We start from the raw sequence: 18,236 nt of genomic DNA on the forward strand, positions 1-18,236 counted from the left end.
CTATTGAGGATTTTTATGTTAATAAAATGTCTAGTGGTATACATTCAAAAAAATAAAAAAATAATCATGTAAATATTACTATTTATTTTAGATTATAAGTTTCAAAAACTTTTCTTTTATTTTTAAATATTTTGTCTAGTCTAACACTCTCACATAATTTGAAATTTGAGTAATATATATCTATTCACGGATCTTCATCGTTGACAAATAATTGTTGGTCGTAAAATAATGGTCTTGTAATGTGAGATAATATAAATCAGCTTATCTCATGCGACTTATTATGTGGGCAGTTTGTGTCCACTAATTTAATAGTAAGTTAGTTGTGAGATGAGGAAGTGAAGAAATAAACAATAATACTGTGTGTCTTATCTCAATTGTTCTTCATTCCCAGTCCACAACAGTTTAATTCTTGTGTCACAAGGATGTATTTCAACAATGAATTGTCTAATCTGAAAGATCGTCTCCTTAGCACGCTGCAAGATCAAAATTACTCGGATGTTGCAAGGGGTCGAATAAATTTCTTTCTATGGGACTTAAAATTCCTCGATTGTTTTCTCCATTTGAAAAGGTTACCTTTTGCAAGTGAATGCGGTATGCTAAAAGTCTCACAGAAAATGACAGATATTTGGAAGATTCAGTGTAAACCCTATGATTGTCAACCTAGCAAGACTCTGTATGTTTATGATTCGTTTGCCTACTGGAAGGAGGTAATTTGGAAGACTAAGCAAGAATTCAGAGCTGAATACTCTTTTCCAAATACATCACTTGCAGCCAACAAGGTGGATGATGTTAGCCCCAAATTTGTGATGGAAGTCATCGATGTTTTTGTGGAGAACCTCAATGTTCTAGTGAAGATCAATGATCCAATTTCGTGGCTTTTTGTTCCAGAACACAAGGAACAAATAGAACAAGTGTTAAAGGAGTTGAAGTTATTAAGATTTTTTGTCTGCTTTGTTTCAAACAAATGTATAGAGCCTCAATACCGACAAACAACTTTTTATATTCATGCTTTAATTGAGGCTAGCCACATTGCAATGGTTGTTTGGTTGCATTTGCCAGTCATCTATGGCAATGGAAATCCAGACTTGTCTCCAAGTGAAGTCAGTCGTTTGCGTTCTGATTTCATGGAAATGATGATTAAGTCCATTCAGCCAGACATCAGCCGCAACAATATTTATATTGATGTCCTGCAAGCTTTGAAGTCGACCATACCACAAGCTCAAAAGAAGCATGCAGCTGAGAGTGGCATTGTGGAGATTCCGACAGTCTGATGGTTGGTTTGAGTGATCAAATGGCTAACCTTCAGGAGATGCTCTGCCTTCTAAGAGACAATCTTATTCATCTGCCAATACTAGATCTGGAATTTCATCTTCAAGATATGGATTCTGTTATTGTTGATGCTGGATTTCTTATTTACTCATTATATGATATCAAGGGGGAGAAGGAAGACACAACGTTGGAGGATACTAACCGGGAGCTTGGTTTTGATCTTCCCAGAAACATTGAGCCTATCAAGGTGATGGTCTACCTCTTCATGCAAAAGGCATTTCAATGTTACTTGCCAAGGATTCAATGTTCCAATGACCGTAGAGAACTTCCTGACAATGAATTAAGACATCATGATGTTGCTAAATATGCTAGTGTTCATAGTGATCCCCTTCATCTTCGTATGTTTGACGAAAGTGAAAGTTGGAAGTTGCTTGAAAAGAAAGTGTTTGGTGAACAAAGCTTCTCCCCTCTCCTAAAAGATGTTGGGCTAAGAATAGCAAAAATGTGTGGACAACTCCCTCTTTCAATTGATTTGGTGGCTGGTATTCTGTCAAAGATGGAAAAGGAAGTAGAATGTTGGGAACAAGTGGCCAACAATTTGGGTACCCACATTCACAAGGACTCAAGAGCCATTGTAGACAACAGTTATCATGTTTTACCCTGTCATCTTAAGGCTTGCTTCCTTTATTTTGGAGCATTTTTAGAGGATAGAGTGATTGATATTTCAAGGTTAATAAGGTTATGGATATCAGAATCATTTATAAAAAGTAGTGAAGGCAGGAGGTTGGAGGAAAGAGCAGCTGAGGAGAATTTTCTACTATGGATAAATAGGTAATATGATAAGTAATGGTACTTTCAATCAATCAAGTATTTCAAGTTATATTTGAAAATTAATGATATGATTTTGCTAATTGATATATTCACAGAGATCAGATTACCAAAGCTGTTTACTTTCACAAGCAGCATGCTCACTTGGCGTTCACTGAAATGGATAATCTTTTAGAATGGAGTACGTCTGGCTCACTTGTTGGCTCTGTACTTTTTAAGAACTAGTTCTCTAACACGTACGTTGCACGTGTATTACATGCTAAGTAATTTTTTTTTAAAAATATTAGATTAAATGTGCAATGAGTTATATGAATTTTGAAAGGGAAGATTACCTTTTCTCTGATTTAAACTTCTAAGTCATTTCATCTTTGAATTTAACATAAATAATTAGTAAAATTGTATATATATATATATAATATCAAATGTAACATGACAAGCTGTTAAAATCAATGTGTTTCATGCATTACAACACCACATTAGACAAATAACTTCAAATTTTGGATTAAACCTCTAAAGTATATAATCTCATACATAACACTTTTTTTCTATAGTAATCCATGCAATTACATATTAAAGTGTAACACAAATTAAAGATTAACAACATAAAGACACAATAATTTTAACTAATTAATCAACATCACCTGGGAGGTAAACTATCACGAAATGGTTCTTTGACAAGAACTGCTTCACTTATTGCTGCCTCAAATCTGCAATCGGCTAGAAGAATCTCTAGCTTTCAATTATATGATATAATTTGAATAGCAATACAGTTACCTAAATTACTGTGCAAATCAATGGGAACTGCATCCTATACTTTTTCCAAAATTGTTATGTGTATTATATAAAACTTAATAGAGTACATGAAAAGTTTTCTAATGGATGAAAATTAAAAGAATTAACAAATTTAAAATTAATGGGATAAGTGCATATAATTATATAGTAAAAGATAAACTACACTAAGGGCTAGACAAATTCATTAACTCCACATTAATGTTTCACAATTTATTGATTTATTATTAAAAGGTAATTGTATTATTTGATTGATGATATGAAAATATTCTGAAAAAGTAGTGTGTAGATAGGGGTACAAAATATCCCATAAGAAGGTGACTTAAATGTATATATTCATGAAATAGTGGCAAAACGAACCAACAAAATATTTTGTAATAATTTAAATTTAATTATTCATATAATTTTGCCTTTTTATAGATCTTTTCTGATGCGCATTCCTTGAACTTTTTTATTCATATATTTATTATTCCTAGTTAATAATTAGTCTACATTTAATTACTCAATGCAACTCTTCCAATTCTTCTATTTATTTAGCAACGAAGAGGCTTATTGCATAAATTCAAAAGGGTGATTTTGATTTGATTCAATGCATGTTAAAGTAGAATACCAAGACATTAAATTGGTATAAAAAATTGAAAAATAAGTTAAGGAAGTTGAAACGAAACCAAAATATTGAATAGAGGACAATTTTAGGAAGATGAAAAAGCTAGCAATTCCAAGACATTGAATATAGGCTGCTGTAATTGTGTGATAATTAAAATATTACTCCTATTTAATTAGAGTAGATATTTTATTTATTACATTAGGGTGCAGTAATTATGTAACAATTTAAATATTGCTACTAATTAGATTAGATATTTTTATTAATTAAATATTTTTATTTAGTAAAAGGGTAAAAGAGTAATTCAACTTTGAAAATTGAGCCTCCCACTTATAATAATATATGATTATGACCCAAACTTCACCCGTCGTCTCTTATCCTCTCATGCTTTTGAAATTTCACACATTTTACCACATTTCAAGTTTCTAAAAGTAATGGATTTGGAACACCAGGTTGTTATTGATTTTATTCCAACTGAGCTCCCTTACTTGAGGTATTTCTCTGCGCTCATTGATCAGAATTCAATTCCTTCAAGCATATCCAATCTTTGGAACCTTGAAACTCTTATATTAAAATGTAGATCAGCTGCCAGACATGACAAGGTATTATACCTAGTACAGTTTGGGATATGGTTAAATTGAGATATCTGTATATATTCCTAACTTCAGCCCTGAAAATAAAAAAGCATTACTCGAGAACTCTCCAAAACTTGATGATTTGGAAACCCTTTCCAATCCATATTTCACTTGTGTTGAGGATGCAGAATTGATGCTGAGAAAAACACCTAATCTTCGAAAACTGGCATGTGAAGTCGAGTGCTTAGAATACCCCCATCAGTACCATGCGTTGAATTTTCCAATACGGCTTGAAATACTAAAGCTTTATCGATCAAATGCCTTTAAAACCATCCCCTTTTGCATCTCTGCACCAAATCTCAAATACCTGAAACTCTCTGACTTTTACCTGGATTCTCAGTACTTCTCAGAAACTGCTGATCATCTGAAGAACCTTGAGGTACTCATACTGTACTACGTTGAATTTGGTGATCATAGGGAATGGAAAGTGAGCAATGGCAAGTTCCCTCAACTCAAAATCTTGATGAAATGGATTGTAGCTGATGATGCCTTTCCTAACCTTGAACAATTGGTTTTGTGTGGATGTCGAGATCTTATGGAGATCCCTTCTTGTTTCATGGACATCCTTTCTCTGCAATACATCGAGGTAGGAAACTGCAATGAGTCGGTTGTCAAGTCAGCCATGAATATACAAGAAACTCAAGTCGAAGATAATCAAAACACTAATTTCAAGCTCGTTCTCATTGAGGTACATTACTGAAAAAAGCTTTATTCTGCATGATTTTGATGAATCAGAAATGGCCTAAATTTTATGAACTGTTTTCTCTGTTTTCTTACCTGGTGCCCTCGTTTTACATTTGGGTTTTTCTCTTGGTTTTCTTGCAGAAAAAGAAGTTGAAATTAAATTTATCTCATGATAAAGATGTCACGCCCCGAGCCTACACCCTGGGCGGGACCGGCACCCGGAGACCATTTCTGGCCCCAAGAGAACCCTTGGCCTGGCTTCTTAACTCAGCGGAAACCTAACTCAACAGAATAACTCAATGCAAATGCAAGGTTACAAAACAACTTAACTTATAAAATCTGGCTACAACGGCAAATCGAATCTCAAAACAGAATATTTACATATATACATAGATGAAAGACTCAAAACTAACTGACTAACTATCTATGAAGCCTCTAAAATACTGAGATGGATGTTGGGACAGACCCCGCAACACCTTAATAAAACAAAACTAAGAACACAAAATAAATGAGTCCTCCGGAATGCAAGGAGGCGCACCACTGACTCTGGAGTGCTCAGCTGGATCAACGACGTGCAGGATGCTGATCCGAGGTACCTGTATCTGCATCTTCATAAGATGCAGGCCAACTGGCATCAATACATTGAATGTACGAGTATGAGATATGGAAAGCTAAACTGCAACTTAAGCTTGAAAAGAGTACAAGAGAACACTTACCTTGTCTCTGTACAACTCATGAATAACTGAACTCGATATATAAAGCAATAAAACACATGCAATATATAAAGCTTGTAAAACAGTATAAACAACTTAGTTCGTTAATGATAAAACAATAATAACTCAACTTTTCTTGTATAAAAGAAATGTAACTTTTGTGGGAGATTCTTTAACCGACAACCACCACTATGAGCCCTAGTGGTGGTACAACGTTTTACCTCACGTTGCCCAAGGACCATCCTATACCTAGCCGTGATATAGGAAGCTATCTTTACTAAGTGGATCCACTAGCTTAACTTTCGTGATCATCTAAAAAGTATGACCCGAGAAAATCCCATGTTGGCCGCATGGTTATTATGGAGAGTTGAGTTAATATGAACTCATGTCCCCAACTCGGTGCTCAAGACTACTCCCAAAAATATACTTTAGCTCATAAGTGTTTTAAACACATCTTTCTTTAGTTTGAGATAATTGCTCAAAATCTTGCCCAAAGGCTCACTTGGAATCGATGTTCCTTTCTTACTCAAATGTAAAAACATTTAGAAACATCTTCAGGAAATACATAGTTCCCTAATATTTTTTGAGAAATGGACTCGACTTTATGCTCTTGACTTAACTTGAAACTTGAGACTCTTCACTTGGCTTGAACTCTATACTCTTTACTCGACTTGAACTTGAACCTTAAGCGAAGGTAAAACGTTTAATAACGACTCTTGAAAAGCTTTAGAGACTTGCTTGGACTTACTTCTTAACTTTGCTTGACTTGGCTCTAACTTCACTTTAACTTGATACTAACTCGCCTTGAATTAGATTATGGATTCAAGGTGTATGATCACACGTTTTTGGATGAGTTCTTGACGTTTAGAAGTACCTTGGAGTGTTGGAAACAACTAGGAAACATAGGTACAATACCTAGGAACATGCATGAGAAAGTATGAAAAGAATGGGAGAACTTGGCATCCTTGGCGCTCTGCAAGGTGCGGAGCGCCAGCCCTTGAAGCTCAGAAGGGACCTGCTGGCGCTCTGCTAGACGCGGCGCCCCAAGGGAGAAAGCTCAGAAGCTCTTTTGGGGGGCGCTGGCAGGCGTGACGCACCACCCCTTTCCCCAGAAAACTCGACTTTTCTCCCTCCTTTTTCTAACTCTAAACCACCCTAACTTCAAGGGTTTCAACTCCAAACACTAAGGATCATAAAATCCCTCAACATACAAGAGATTCAACTCAAAAACACAATCAAATCATGTACTAAACCAACAAGAACTTCCAACAACACAACCAACAACTTCAACAACACAAACCAACAATTTCAACAACCCAACCAAGATTTTCTCGGAAATAAAACGAGTTGGGCGTGTGGGGGAAAGGATTAACCCAACACTATGAACTCACATACCTAGTGGGGATCACCCCCGACGATATCCACGACGGAAACTTGCTTGATCTCCTCTTTCTCCTCTTTTTCTCTTCTTCACTCAAAACCCTCACTCTCACTCTTTTAAGAATGGGACCAAATAATCCAAAAATTCAGCCTAACACAACAATATAACCCCAAAAGAAATAGCTAGGGAAAAGACCAAAATGCCCTTAAAATTTCTGGACGGATTCCCTGCCAACTACCCAACTTTCAAAGGGAATAACTCGCTCATACGAACTCGGAATCGAGCAAAATCGGTGGTGTTGGAAAGATCATTCCACAAGATTCGCCATCATAACTGGAACTACTCCCAACTCATCCTGAGCTAGGAGTTATGACTGTTCAAAGTTGGCCAAAACTCACTGATTTCCCACACTTAACCAAATTTCCAGATTTTGAATATTTTTTCCAAAAATGACTATTTCCAATTTCAAGCTTCTTCATAGTTATTTCAAATTGCTGGATGTTATAGAAGATCTATACAAGGCATTTAAAAGATTATTTCTTCGTCCAGGTACTAATTTTTTTTCTTTCCTTTCTTTTGAGTACACCAAATAGATAGATTCATCTTTTTGTCTTTTCGATGTGAAGGGGGTAAAATCAATTTCCACTGATAGGAAAGAGAAGAAACTTACTGTGACCGGAGATGTGGAGAAACTGAGAAAGCGTGGCATGCCAGGGTTGTAGTCCCAACTTGTCAACACAAATGTGTTAATAGTCATTTTGCTTACTGTAATACCATTTCATGACACACACACACACAAACATTAACTGTAGTAAAGTTTTGATGGATCAGCTGATTTGTTAGTTCAATCCATTGTAATCCATTCAAATTCAACTCAAAAAATGCCCATTGAGTTATTCTTTGACAGGGTATCCAGAGTTTGTAGCTAGAGCAATTTGGAATATCACATGTAATTTCTTTATGAGTTATTTTGTTTAATAAAAGATTCTGTAAAACGTCCAACGGCTGTTGCATTCATTGTAAACTAAATACATCTCACAATGTAACTATTGAACAAATTTTTCATCCAAGTCCTTGCGGTTTGATGTAAGTCATTAGATTTTACGGATCCTGAAGTGAATGGTTTCAGCCTTTTCTATTTTCTTATGAGTTCACCAATATGTTGTGATGCCACTCTGCTACATGTAAGAGAAATGACAATGTTAGCACCCGAGAGTATGGCCTAGCGGTCAATCAATGAAGCAGGTGAAAACAACAAAAGCGAAAAATACTAAGAGATTTCTTCCCATCTATCTAAGTACCGCTAAGCAGAGATACCTGATACCTCTTTGGTTGGAAGAAGCAGGTACTCAGTCAAATGGTCGAGGTGAGCTCGACACCATCAATAACAGCCCAAAAAAAGAACAATGAGAAAGTTACAAATCACAATACATGTCCATATGCTTTGGAACTAAAGAATTCAAAGCACACAATGTATTTCAGTAATCTTTATCTCTGCCTGCAGTTGAATATATCAGATATCAGATCTGAGACAAAGTCTAAAAGGAAACTATTATTCGACCCTATTCCTTTCTCAAACCTCGAAACCAACACCAGTTATACAACAATATATGCAGAACCCTTTAATTATATACTCTATACAAATTAAATGAGTAACTAGGCATTTGAATAAGGCAAAAATTGCAGTGGTACATACTCTATGACAAACATGTACTAACAGTATTGTCAATGTTCCTTGCAATCTTTAACAGGCTTAGCTTCAAAACCTCCTTCCGGTCTCCTCTCAAGTTCATATGGCATTTAAGTACCAAGTATCCTATCCCACGTCACAAAGAAAGGCTGTGAATAGTTATACTTGGTCCCATAAAGCTGGTGATGGATATCATGGTAAGCGGAGTTGTTTTTAAAGAAGACATGGAAGAGATTTCCGGGCAACCATAGTCCGCAATGATCATCAACCGTCTTGATCGTAGCAAATGAGAAAAAGAAGATGGAGGTACGTGGTGACATGCCAGAGACAAGGAAAGCTAGAGCCCCGCCGAATGTGTCGAGAATCAGACCCTCCAAAGGGTGGTTGTACAAAGCTCCAAATGGATACGGAACAATTAGCCAGTGATGTTGAGAATGGATATGTTTGTACAAGAACTTGTTTTGGTGCATGTACCGATGCATAAAATATTGCCAAGTATCTAACATCAACATGGCAACAAATAACTGTCTGCCAAGAACAAAGATTGAAGCGTGTCGATCCCCACCAGATTGCTTAGAATACCCCCATCAGTACCATGCGTTGAATTTTCCAATACGGCTTGAAATACTAAAGCTTTATCGATCAAAAGCCTTTAAAACCATCCCCTTTTGCATCTCTGCACCAAATCTCAAATACCTGAAACTCTCTGGCTTTTACCTGAATTCTCAGTACTTATTAGAAACTGCTGATCATCTGAAGAACCTTGAGGTACTCAAACTGTACTACGTTGAATTTGGTGATCATAGGGAATGGAAAGTGAGCAATGGCATGTTCCCTCAACTCAAAATCTTGAAACTAGAATGTGTCTTTGAGGAAATGGATTGTAGCTGATGATGCATTTCCTAACCTTGAACAATTGGTTTTGCGCGGATGTAAAGATCTTATGGAGATCCCGTCTTGTTTCATGAACATCCTTTCTCTGAAGTACATTGAGGTAGACAACTGCAACGAATCTGTTGTCAAGTCAGCCAAGGATATAGAAGAAACACAAGTCGAAGATAATCAAAATACTAATTTCAAGCTTGTCATCATCAAGGTACACTACTGAGAAAAGCTTTATTCTGCATGATTCTGATGAATAAGAAATAACGGCTATAAACTTTATGATCTGTTTTCACTGTTATCTTTAACCCTCGTTGCGTCAATTGGGTTTTCTTGCAGAAAATGGTGTTGAAATTCGATACATCTCCTGATGAAGAGATAGTTAAAAGATTATCCTCTCTTCCAGGTACAGATTATATTTTCTTTCTTTCCTTTTTTTTAGTACATCATAAAATTGATTCATCTTTTTTGTCTTTTTGATATGAAAGGGATAAAATCAATTTCAATTAATAGGATAGAAAAGATACTTACTGTGGGTGGAGATGTGGATGCTGATGAAGTTCGATTGGTTGTGGGCAAACTAAGCAAGCGTGACATGCTGTAATGAAATGCTGAGCTCTGGTAAACTCAGCCATGATGGATTTCCAGAAAATGACAAGGTTATAGTCCCATTGTAATTTGTTCAAATTCAACTCAAAATGCCCATTTATCACCTCTAACTGATGACTACATCTGCAAAGTTAATGGTTTTGTTGATGCTTTTCAAAGCAAGGTTCAGGAACTAGTTACTTAAGCTAGGACCTAAGGTTTTTATCCATTTTCAACTGTGATTTTTGTTGAATGGTAAATGGATACTTTTAAGGCAGTTCTCACACAAAGTAAATATCTATATAAAAAGAAAAAAAACAGTTTTAATTATTTGTTAGCCGTAAACTAAAATCTGTATTATTTGTTATGTCTGCTTTACTTCTGTATTTTGAACTGCTTTGATATGCGTTACTTGAGCTGAGGATCTTTTGGAAATAGTGTATCTACCTGTAGGTAAGGGTAATAAGATTTTGCATACACTCTACCTTCCTCAGACCCCTATATGTGAGATCACACTAGGTATGGTGTTGGTTGTGATCTTAAACTAAAATGTGTATTCCTGGAGCTAAAAATTTTGACACCAAAAAGAGAAAGATCATATCTTTGTCGGATTGTTTGTTTATGTATGTTTTGTAGCTTTAAATATTATGGAGTCTAGACAACTATAACTATACTTTTTGAGCTATTAACTCATTGAGTTATTCTTTAACAGGGTATGCAGAGTTTGTAGCTGAAGCAATTTGGAACATCACATGTAATTTCTTTTTGAGTTGTTTCTTCTAATAAAACTCTGTTTCAAATCATTCACTCAGTCCTTAAAGTTTGTGGCTCCTGAATTGAATGGTTCACCCTTTTGTATTTTCTTATGAGTTATGCTACCGTTTTGCTTCTTATGAGTCCACCAAAATGTTGTAATGCCAGTCTGTGATACGTCGCTGCTGTTGGGTTTTAAAGGTGTGAATAAGAAATGAAGGGTCGTGACTCTCTTGAAGGGTTGTGACTTTGCCGAAAGGTTGTGACCTTTATGAAAGGTTGTGTCTTTTCTAAAGGATTATGACTGTTTGAAGTTGTGCTTTTTTCAAAGGATTGTGACGTTTTTGAAATGTTGTTTTTTTTTCAAAGAGTCGTGACCTTTACCCTTTGTTGGCTATAAATAGAGAGACTTCCTCTCATTTTTCTGCATTGAATTCTTCCCTTCTTCTGCAGACATTTTCTTACAAAACAAAATAGATCGATCCTGTCTTTGTGTGAGATTTGTTGCTGCCATTTTGAGTTTGTTGAAATTATCGAAATTTGAGGTACCGCTACTTCTTTAATGGTTAATCTGTTTTATCTTGGGAGGAATTAATGTACAACTTCGGGTACTTGAGGGGATTATATTTCTTAAGGACACAAAGTGAGTTCCGTGGACTCGGATAGTTCTTTTCTTTTTCTTTTCATCTTTTATTATTTCTGGTTTGCTAATCTTAATTTAGGAGATAACAAGCTTAAGAAATTTAATATTGTTGGTATTTTCTGTGGTAAGGAAATTATTACTTTTATTTTTTGTGTTCTTTTTGTTGAGAAAAAGAAGAAAAAGAGAATTATTTTATCATATGATAAAGAGATTTGAGATTAAGTAGTACTACTTTAATAGTTCGAGTATATTTTCTGTAGTAAGTTTTCCTTGAATGGGTAAAATTATCTTTGTTTTCTTCCCAAATGCATTCAAGCATTGCACCCTTCAATTTTCTTTTCAATAAGAAAAGTTATTTTGTGCATAAAGGCTAATATGTGCACTTTAATTATTTTCCCTATATTTTTGGGTTTATATAACTATGAGAAGAAGTAAATGAACAAATGTTGTCTCCTAAAAATATTTGAACATGAGTTTGGTTTCTTGTTGAAATTCAATGTCTTCTAAGGAAAATTGGAATATGATGGAAACTGGAAAGAAAGAAAAAATTAGCAAGAAAAATGACTTGCATGGAATCATTGCTGATAGATAGAATATGATTCAATGGGAGTAAACATCAGGTTCTATTTTTATTTTATTTTAAATAAAAATCACAATAGAAATAAGTACAAACAAGGGAGGCTAGGTCTTACCTTGTCAATCCTATGAGGTAACGAACCTCTACTAATTAACAAGCATGAAGAAAAATCAGGTTCTATCTTTATTTCCCTTGATTATTATTTTTTCTATCCTTTATAAGTAATGAGATTTATTTCATAAATGTTAGGATAGATGGTCATATTATGTGATGATCTCAGAATATATCTTTATTATTATTAATATGTATTTTGTTTAGAGGAGTAAAAAAACTTTTGTAGTTTTCTATTCCATGTGAAATTTGATTGTGTCCAACTTTTGGAAACTAAAATCTTCTGATATTTTTTACTCCATTGGTTTGAAGAATATAAGAACTTCACCGAACAAATCAGATTGTGTATTGGATTGAAGAATATAGAAACTTCACCAATACTGTGACATCTTGCAATTTGAAATAACTATGAAGAAGCTTGAAATTGGAAATAGTCATTTTTGGGAAGAATTCAAAATCTGGAAATTTAGTCAAGTATGGAGAAAAAAGTGAGTTTTTGGTCAACTTCAAACAGTAATAAATCCTAGCTCAAGAAGATTTAGGTGTATTTGCAGTTATTTTTGCAAAGTCCTTGGAATGATCTTTCCAACGCCGCCGAGTTTGCTCGATTCCGAGTTCATATGAGTGAGTTATGCCCTTTGGAAGTTGGGCAGTTGGCATAGGAAAGTTCACCCGTATTTGTAAGGGTATTTTGGTCTTTTCCCTAAGCATTTCTTTTGGTTATATTAAGGGTCCAAGCTGATTTTAAATCAGTATTTCCTTTTAAAAAGTGAGTCTTAGGGTTGTGAGTGAAGAGAGAAAGAAGAGGAGAAAGAGAAGGAAGCTAAGTTCGTCAAGATCGTCGTGGATTTCGTCGGGGGTGATCCTTATTAAGGTATGTGAGATCATAGTGTTGGGTTGGTTCATTCCCCCACACGCCAAACTCGTTTTAATTTCCGAGAAAAGATTTGGTTGTGGTTGTTGAAGTATTGTGGTTGTGTTGAAGTTCTTGTTGATTTGGGACATGTTTCCGGATGGAATTCCGAGTTGAATCTATTGTATATTAAGGGTTTTAATGATCCCAAGTGTTTGGGGAAAGAACCTTTGAAGTTAAGAGAGTTTAGAGCTGGAAAAATGAAGGAGAAAAGTCGGGAAACTTGCATGAAACAAGTCCGTGTCGCGGACTTGTTCCCCCTGTGAACAAAAATCTGCTCCGCGTCGCGGACAGGACGCGGACTCCACTGTTTCAAAATTTAATTTCGTAACTTTTCTTAAGTTTAGCTGTCCTAAATCATTCCTAAACATCATGAGGTCTCTCCAAACACAAATCATAATCCTTGAATCCATAATTCAATTCAAGAAAGTTAGGATCAAAGTCAAGTGAAGTTAGAGGATAGAGTGATTGACATTTCAAGGTTAATAAGGTTATGGATATCAGAATCATTTATAAAAAGTAGTGAAGGCAGGAGCTTGGAGGATATAGCAGAAGGTTACTTGGAGAATCTTATTGGAAGAAATCTAGTAATGGTTACTCATAGGGCCATTTCAGATGGTAAGGTCACAGCATGTCGCCTTCATGATGTATTACTTGACTTCTGCAAGGAAAGAGCAGCTGAGGAGAATTTTCTACTATGGATAAAACGGTAATATATATGACAAGTAATGCTACTTTCAATCAATCAAGTATTTCAAATTAATGATATGATTTTGCTAATTGATATTTTCACAGGGATCAGAGTACCAAAGCTGTTTACTCTCACAAGCAGCATGCTCACTTAACCTTCACTGAAATGGATACTCTTGTAGAATGGAGTGCGTCTTGCTCACTTGTTGGCTCTGTACTTTTTAAGAGTTATGACCCATACTTTCCCCGTCGTCCCTTATCCTCTCATGCTTTTGCAGTTTCACACATTTTATTAAATTTTAAGTTTCTAAAAGTATTGGATTTGGAGCACCGGGTTGTTATTGATTTTATTCCAACTGAGCTTCCTTACTTGAGGTATTTATCTGCACACATTGATCAGAATTCAATTCCTTCAAGCATATCCAATCTTTGGAACCTTGAAACTCTTATACTAAAACGTGTGAGACGTTGCACGCTACTACTACCTAGTACAGTTTGGGATATGGTTAAATTGAGACATCTGCATATTCCTAACTTCAGCACAGAAAATGAAGAAGCATTACTTGAGAACTCTGCAAAACTTTATGATTTGGAAACCCTTTCCACTCCATATTTCTCTTGTGTTGAGGATGCAGAATTGATGCTGAGAAAAACACCTAATCTTCGAAAACTGGTATGTGAAGTTGAATGTTTAGAATACCCCCCTCAGTACCATGTGTTGAATTTTCCAATACGGCTTGAAATACTAAAGCTTTATCAATCAAAAGCCTTTAAAGCCATCCCCTTTTGCATCTCTACACCAAATTTCAAATACTTGAAACTCTCTGGCTTTTACCTGGATTCTTAGTACTTATCAGAAACTGCTGATCATCTCAAGCACCTTGAGGTACTCATACAGTACAACGTTGAATTTGGTGATCATAGGGAATGGAAAGTGAGCAATGGAAAGTTCCCTCAACTCAAAATCTTGAAACTAGAATATTTGTCCTTGATGAAATGGATTGTAGACGACAATGCCTTTCCTAACCTTGAACAATTGGTTTTGCGTGGATGTCGAGATCTTATGGAGATCCCTTCTTGTTTCATGGACATCCTTTCTCTGCAGTACATCAAGGTAGAAAACTGCAATGAGTCAGTTGTCAAGTCAGCCATGAATATACAAGAAACACAAGTCGAAGATTATCAAAATACTAATTTCAAGCTCATTCTCATCAAGGTACACTACTGAAAAAAGCTTTATTCTGTATGATTTTGATGAATCAGAAATGGCCTAAATTTTATGAACTGTTTTCTCTGTTATCTTTACCTGGTGGCCTCGTTTTACATTTGGGTTTTTCTCTTGCAGAAAAAGATTAGTTTTTCTTTCAGGTACTACTTTTTTTTTTCTTCCCTTTTTTTTTAGTACACCAAATAGATAGATTCATCTTTTTTGTCTTTTCGATATGAAAGGGATAGAATCAATTTCAACTGATATAAAAGAGAAGAAACTTACTGTGACCGGAGATGTGGATGCTGATGAAGTTCAATTAGTTGTGGAGAAACTGAGAAAGTGTGGCATGCCAAGGTTGTAGTCCCAACTTGTCAACACAAATGTGGTATAGTCATTTTGCTTACTGTAATACCATTTCATGACACACACACAAACATAAACTGGGTAGTAAAGTTTTGATGGATCAGTAAATCTGAGTTCAACCCATTGTAATCCGTTCAAATTCAACTCAAAAAATGCCCATTGAGTTATTCTTTAACAGGGTATCCAGAGTTTGTAGCTGGAGCAATTTGGAATATCACATGTAATTTCTTTATGAGTTATTTCGTTTAATAAAGATTCTGTAAAACGTCCAACGGCTGTTGCATTCATTGTAAACTAAATACATCTAAGAATGTAACTATTGAACAAATGTTTCATTTAAGTCTTTGAGGTTTGATGTAAGTCATTAGATTTTACGGATCCTGAAGTGAATGGTTTCAGCCTTTTCTATTTTCTTATGAGTTCACCAAAATGTTGTGATGCCACTCTGCTACATGTTAGAGAAATGAGAATATTAGCACCCGAGAGTATGGCCTAGTGGTCAATCAATGAAGCAGGTGAAAACAACAAAAGCGAAAAATACTAAGAGATCTCTTCCCATCTATCTAAGTACCGCTAAACAGAGATACCTGATGCCTCTTTGGTTGGAAGAAGCAGGTACTCAGTAAAATGGTCAAGGTGAGCTCGACACCATCAATAACAGCCCAAAAAAAGGACAATATGAGAAAGTAACAAATCATAATACATGTCCATATGCTTTGGAACTAAAGAATTCAAGGCACACAATGTATTTCAGTAATCTTTTATCTCTGCCTGCAGTTGAATATACCAGATATCAGATCTGAGACAATGTTTAAAAAGGAAACTATTATTTGACCCTATTCCTTTCTCAAACCTCGAAACCAACACCAGTTATACAACAATATATGCAGAACCCTTTAACTATATACTCAATGACAAACATGTAAACAGTATTGTCAATGTTCCTTGCAATCTTTAACAGGCTTAGCTTCAAAACCTCCTTCCGGTCTCCTCTCGAGTTCATATGGCATGTACGTACCAAGTATCCTGTCCCACATCACAAAGAAAGGCTGTGAATAGTTATACTTGGTCCCATAATGCTGGTGATGGATATCATGGTAAGCGGAGTTGTTTTTAAAGAAGATATGGAAGAGATTTCCGGGCAACCATAGTCCGCAATGATCATCAACCGTCTTGATCGTAGCAAATGAGAAAAAGAAGATGGAGGTACGGGTGACATGCCAAAGACAAGGAAAGCTAGAGCCCCGCCGATTGTGTCAAGAATCAGACCCTCCAAAGGGTGGTTGTACAAAGCTCCAAATGCATACGGAACAATTAGCCGGTGATGTAGAGCATGGATATGTTTGTATGAGAACTTGTTTTGGTGCATGTTGTCACGCCCCGAGCCTATACCCTGGGCGGGACCGGCACTCGGAGACCATTGTTGGCCCCAAGCGAACCCTTGGCCTGGCTTTCTTAACTCAGCAGAAACCTAACTCAACAGAATAACTCAAAGCAATGCAATATTTCAAAACAACTTAATTTATAAAATATGGCCCTAAGGCAACCCGAATCTCAAAATAGGATATTTACATATATACAAAGATAAGAGACTCAAAACTAGCTGACTGACTGTCTGTCTATGAAGCCTCTAAAAATACTGAGATGGATGTTGGGACAGACCCCACAACATCCTAATAAGACAAAAGTAAGAACACAAAATAATTGAGTCCTCCGGAAAGCAAGGAGGCTCACCACTGACTCTGGAGTGCTCAGCTGGATCAACGACGAGCAGGCTGCTGATCTGGGATACCTGGATCTGCATCATGAAACGATGCAGGCCAACTGGCATCAGTACATGGAATGTACGAGTATGCAAGTTGGAAAACTAAGCAACCACGGCTAGAAGGAAATCTGGGAGAAACTGAATAGCTTACCTGGCTCAACTCAACTCAACCTGACTGACTTCTTTCAATATAAGACAATTTAAAACAAGTGCGATATAAAGAAAGACTGTCTAAAACATAATATAAACTCTGTGTGTATACAAAGATACAATAAGCCTGAAATGTATATAGAAATACAATGAACTGATGTATATAAAAATACAATAATCTCTGAATATGAAATACAATAACTGCTGCGGGAGTTTCTCTAACCGACAACCATCACATAAGAGCTATAGTGATGATACAGCGATCGACCTCACGCTGCCAGAGCATCTTATACCCGGCCAAAGGTATAAGACCTGAACTGCCTAATGGATCCACTAGTCTAATCTTGTCACGACCCGATTTCTCAAGTCATGATGGCACCTACTATAACCCACCAGCAGGTAAGCCAACCCGTAACCCGGAACAACAAGTAATGGGTCTGAGGGTAGAAATTAAACAAGAGTAGGCAAATAACAATATAAACAGGCGGACGCAAACCAAAAACTTATATACAAATAAAGATCCCTCCCAGAACCTGGAAGTCACTAGTACAGAGCTACTACAAAATGAGTACAAGTCTTAAAACCGGACAACAGAGCCTGGACTGTCTCGAAAGGAAAAATACAAGTCTATATATACAGATGGAGACTGAAATAGTACAGAACGCCGTGTGCTCACCCCCGTCTCCAGATAAGTCTACTCCAAGCTCGATCAACGCTGGCTACTAGTGCTCGGACCTGCATCACAAAATAGATGCAGAGCGTAGCATGAGTACCAAAACAACAGGTACCCAGTAGGCATCATCGGCCGACTGAGCAAGATAAGCAAAAGTAAACTGAAATGCAAATAAAGGGTCACATCAAGTGCAAAGAGTAGTAAATGGGGGGTATGTACACGAGCGTACAGGCAACAAAGACAAGCAATCTAACTAACTCCGCCGGGCTCCCATAAACCCGACGGGTACGCTCGTGCACAATAAAAGAAACCACCTGCACGGACC

At 36.3% G+C, this 18,236-nt stretch overlaps 3 pseudogenes; 1 reads left to right on the plus strand and 2 right to left on the minus strand.

Annotated features, from left to right (window-relative positions):
• Positions 1 to 291: 291 nt before the first annotated feature.
• On the plus strand, positions 292 to 15,059 carry LOC125868861 (putative late blight resistance protein homolog R1C-3; annotated as a pseudogene).
• LOC125867118 (sphinganine C4-monooxygenase 1-like) lies at positions 8,258 to 9,267 on the minus strand (annotated as a pseudogene).
• Positions 15,060 to 16,258: 1,199 nt separating the features above from the next.
• Positions 16,259 to 18,236, minus strand: part of LOC125868862 (sphinganine C4-monooxygenase 1-like) — a 5,553-nt pseudogene continuing 3,575 nt past the window's right edge.

Source organism: Solanum stenotomum, chromosome 6, assembly GCF_019186545.1.
Source record: "Solanum stenotomum isolate F172 chromosome 6, ASM1918654v1, whole genome shotgun sequence".
Taxonomy (NCBI): Eukaryota; Viridiplantae; Streptophyta; class Magnoliopsida; order Solanales; family Solanaceae; genus Solanum; species Solanum stenotomum.